The sequence below is a fragment of the Penaeus vannamei genome, chromosome 12, assembly GCF_042767895.1.
Source record: "Penaeus vannamei isolate JL-2024 chromosome 12, ASM4276789v1, whole genome shotgun sequence".
NCBI classification, from domain to species: Eukaryota; Metazoa; Arthropoda; class Malacostraca; order Decapoda; family Penaeidae; genus Penaeus; species Penaeus vannamei.
The window spans coordinates 10,712,404-10,717,403 of NC_091560.1; the positions used below are offsets into that span (position 1 = coordinate 10,712,404).

Consider the following 5,000-nt stretch of genomic DNA (forward strand, 5'->3'; position numbering starts at 1 on the left):
TAGCAGCAGTAGTAGTACCACTACTGATAACACTATAATGGTTATTACTGACATTATTTTTTTCTCACACATATTCTTGACAATAATGTTCTTTTTATCGTTATTATCAGCCTTATTACCACCAACATCATCAGCGTCTTAATTATTACCATCAACACCATTATTACTCGTGGCAGTATAAACATGGTTATAGTATTGGTTTCAGGCAAACAGGCATCCCCGTCGGTCTCATTCCTCTGAGCCGCGGGATCTGCCTCCAGCTAGGGACCCAAGGCTTGTTTACCCCTTGACGGAAATCGACCCCTAATTTCACGTATCATTTAGTCATCCTAACGGTGTTTTTTCCTTTAGCCGCGGGGCTCTTGGGTCAACGATTATTATTAAGGGGTTCGTCTTCGCCCTCAATTTTCTGCGTTGGGGATATTTACGTGTAGGTAAATAGTTACGATATATTCTTTTTAATGTTGGGGCTTACATCATTTCCAGACTATTAGTTCATTCTTTAACGCTTTGAAGAACGTTACTTTTACCTGTATAATGCCCACATCCTCTTTACCCGGAAGAAAAGTATATACTCATCGAAACTTCGCAGAAATGGTTCCCTTTCGAATAGACGCGCATGCTGGCGAACTCCGGCAACTTCTCCCTTGCGTTCTTATATATAGCCTGATCAGCCGCAAGAAGTCACTCTTATTTAAGACACGTGGAAAACGTTGTGCATAACCTACATAACCTACAGCTCCTCCTGTCACAAGCCCTGCAATGTGAGTAAACGCAAAAGCTTGTTTTCGTTTTGAAGTGCGTTATCTTAGCTCTGATTTATCTTAGATATTGTTGATATTCATATACTCTGTCATGAATTAGAAGTGATGTAACGATGCGAGCTCAGCGCAGCATTCGCTCTCTAATGCATGCATTTAGGGGCGAGAAAGCGTGTAGCTTGTTTTGAGTTCTTTCCCTCTCTCTGGATTTCTGGTGGCCCATTATATTTGTTGCATGGATTATGCATGCTATTTTCATTTTTGTCCTCAGTGTTCTGTTTTCATAAACAGACGTGACATTGATATCAGATGTAATGAAGAAAACGTCATGGAATACAGTCTACCATAATTTAGGCTTCTGGATAACTATCTCTGTAGTGTTCAAGTCACTATCGCTTTGAAAATTACATTTCTATGGCATTCGCTCACTATCATTTACAATACAGATAACCGATATCTTTTTAAATATAATTCTTTCTTACACTGCCTGGGAGTCTTTCAAACAAATCCTAAATCGTCTCTAGTTACTCTTTAAATATTTAGCAATTCCATTCTATGTACATTACATCCATTCTTCACCTTTTGTTTACAAAAGGTCTACTATAATGGAATCTATAGTTGTGTGTTTTATATACCAGTTATTTATTTATTTATTGTATATTGAAATGCTCGTCACATTGGTTCATTAAGTATTGGCTATGAACTGTAGAAATTGGCTCTTTCCCTTCGCTTCTAATATAATTTATGATATAAAACACACAGTAATAAAATGTAGTAAGACGAAATGCAAATCCTCAGCATTATCTTCTACCTAGACTATTTCATTTCCCTTTCTAAAGAACCGCCCTCCCCTTGCCCTTCTCTCCTTCCAGGAACAGTCTTCTCCTTTCTAATACTTTCCCCCTTGCGTCGACATGTAATTTGTAATTTGCGAATTTGACATCTGATATCGAACACCAGCAATAGTTTATAGAAGTCGTTGTTAATGATGAATTAATAATTTCACTATGGCGATCTCTATCTGAATGCTCTTGGAACCGAACCGTTTTATCACCATCTCCCTTCACCCAAAAATCTTGGTTTTGCGTCTTCCACCACTTACTTTTCTTATTCAACTTTTCTTATCATTCTGTGCTTCATGTACCTTCCCCTCCCAGGTTTTTTAACTCATTTTTTAATCTCCCCCTCTCCTTTTGCTTTCTCTAATATCTCCTCTACTTTCTCCACTTCTATTCCTGTTCTTCTTCCCACTCGTCCTATTCCTATTCGCGGTCGTTCTCTTTATCATCTTTCCTTTCCACTTATTCCTAATCCTACTACTATTACAATCACTACTATTCATTGCTTTCTTCCTCACTGTCCTCCCCCTCCTCCTCTTCTTCTTCTTCCACCTCCTCATCCACCCCCACCACTTCATCCTCCTCCTTCTCCTCTTCCTTCCCCTCCTCCTCCCCCATCTCATCCTTCTCATCCTCACCCTCCTTCCCCTTCTCCATTTCTTTCTCTTTTTCTTTTCTTCCCCCTGCCTCCTCTTGCGTGACTGTCACAGTTCAGCGATACTGTAGTCAGGATCGGTTCCTGACAAGAAGGCGGGAGAGGCAACGAGTGTATGTTGAGGGTCACTATGCGTGAAGCTTGATAAACTCGTCTGCCCACTTTCACTGGTTTGTGTTTTGTACGTGTAAGAATCTGTGGCGGGGCATGTTAGACTGTGCGTGATGTGATTATGTAATACTGGCTGCATGTGTTTGTTTGTCTGCGCTCGTCTCTCTCAGAATCGAAAATGAAGTATTGTTTTTTGTGTATTGTTATCTAATCTTCCGTCGCAGTGAAAGCTTGGAAACTGCAAGAATACTATACCCACGAAGGCTCTCATCATCATTTGTCTCAGCCGAGCGTCAGGGAAGGAAAGTTTTGTGACCGCTAATCGAGGTCTTGCCAAACACCCCGACAGCTTTTAGGAGAGAGTCGATTACTGGCATCGCTGATTAGTGAGGGCCGCGAAGCAAAGATAGATAGAGAGAAAGAGAGAGAGAGAGAGACAAACAGACAGACAGACAGAGTCTGAGTCAGAGAGAGTCAGAGTTGGAGAGAATGAGAGAGAGAGACAGAGAGAAAGAGAATGAGAAACAGCGGATATATATATATGTGTGTGTGTACATATGTATGCATATAGATACATATATATATATATATATATATATATATATATATATATGTATGTATATATATATGTATATATATATATATATATATATATATATATATATATATATATATATATATATATATATATAAAGAGAGAGAGAGAGAGAGAGGAAAAGAGAAAGAGAGAGAGAAAAAAAGAGAAATGAGAGAAGAGAGAGACTTGCCATCTCTCTGTTTAGCCCGTAGAATTCAGTTTCACGTCTGAGAAGCAGCATTGCCTAAGGGCACACGTCGCCGCTGGATACACACAGGCAGACACGGGGACGTTTTCTCTGATGTAATTAACCGCTGATTACCATGGTGATGTCAGCGAACGAACCGACGTCATCCAAAGCCAAATCGCTATCGGCTCGGAGGGGGAAGAGGCGTTCACGGTCGTTTTGGGACTCTCATGTCTAGTTCTGCATGTTGCTTTTGAGCGCTGCTAGTTCTTTTTATCTTTTAAATCATTCATGTCTCTTCTGTTTCTCCGATCAAAGGATATATGTGAATATAATTTCCGTGAGATTTTTTTTTTTTTTATAAAGCATTCGCTGTCAGTTTAACTACGAAAAAAAGAAAATCCTAACGCTACCTTCTCTCTTTATAACTATGATTTGAGATGATAATGTAATGGAGGCTGGCTGACGTAGAAAGCATTACTCAATAGATGTCCTCCAAGTAAGTAGGTATTTCTTACGTGACAGGATGGTGTCGTAGACGTTGACGTTAATGTCGCTTGGGATTCACCTTTTCTCTACATCTGACGGACGACAAGCCTCTAGGTTTTACGGATCTGATATAAAACCCAAAACGCTACAGCAAAGAAAGGAATATTTTATAAAGACGAGATATTCAGGAAAGGGAACAATGAGATTAAACACTATTTTGATGCTATGATAATTTTACGGATTCTTTGTCGATAATATTTCTAAGGCCGTAGTCCTTCATATCCCTTAAAGTAATTTCCTTCCACAAACAGTTCAATATCGCAAATTATTTTTCGATAGTTCACTCGGAGCCCACTTATTATAACGCTTTACCTTTCTACTAGCCAAGGTCACCAAAGTGTCTGCCCTTTCGCGGCCCTACAGGCGAATTAGGCCTCGTTCTTTTTTCTTACTTTTTTCTTACGAGATTGCATCCCTGTTAATCCTGCCTGCCGTTATATATATTTAATATGTACTTTATGTATGCATTTAATTCACTAATTGATTGATGAGCATAATACAAGTCCTGGCTTTTAATTTCTTCCCTGCTTGCTCTGCTCAGTTCCCAAATAGAGGGGCGACCCTGACCAACGCCAGCCTTGGTCGCCTGAGCGGAACCCGCAGAGCCGTCCCGACCGGCCTCTCTATCCCTGTCACTTCCCGCGCGCTCAGGGGCGTCGCGGCCAAGGGGAAGGCTGGCGGAAAGCGAGCACTTGAATCCCAGCAGATCACGCCCGAGGGTGAAAGCGATTTGATGTTGATTAGAAAGTGGTGGAAATTCGCGCTTTTCCGCGATAAAGGTCAGGAAATCACTTCGAACTCCATCAGAAGCCGGCAAAAAGATTAGATTTGGGTTAAGCGTTCATTTCTGCCGTTTGTGACCTTTGGACAGTCACGAAGCTTTAGTCCTCCTTTATCAGAGGTATTGAGTATTTATCCACCAATAATTTAATATAGATAACTGACTTTGATGAAAGAAAACAACTTAAAATAACAGATTACACTGGACTGTAAACTAACAACACGTCAAAGCTGAACATATGCTAAAATTGAATATGTGGTCCAGCATATATACTTTCTGTAAATGTGTATATTCCTGGCGCATGATGAATACTATGAACAAGATGACCAAAAGAGAAACGTGACCAAAAGTAGAATTAGCGTCATATTGCACGTCCGCCAGATGCATCGCAGCTTGCGTCGTCTCGCTCGCCGCTACCTGTTTATAATTTAATTTTACTTATTTTCTATTTTTTTTCCTTTGTAACGTTAATGTATTCATCTTTATCGATGTCTTTGAATTAATACGAGTGTTCTATATCCTGCGCTTGACCGTTTCATA

General features: G+C 40.1%; 1 protein-coding gene across 2 annotated transcripts in view; it reads left to right on the plus strand.

Moving 5' to 3' along the window:
- Positions 1-5,000, plus strand: part of LOC113803423 (uncharacterized) — a 19,263-nt gene that overhangs the window by 8,906 nt on the left and 5,357 nt on the right. The window contains exon 1 of one of the 2 annotated variants that reach the window (XM_027354200.2): positions 611-764. The exons of the other annotated variant lie outside the window; for it this stretch is intronic. The gene's annotated coding sequence lies outside the window, so the exon portion shown is untranslated. Of the gene's footprint in view, positions 1-610; positions 765-5,000 lie in introns of those variants that run through there. 2 annotated transcript variants of the gene reach the window in all.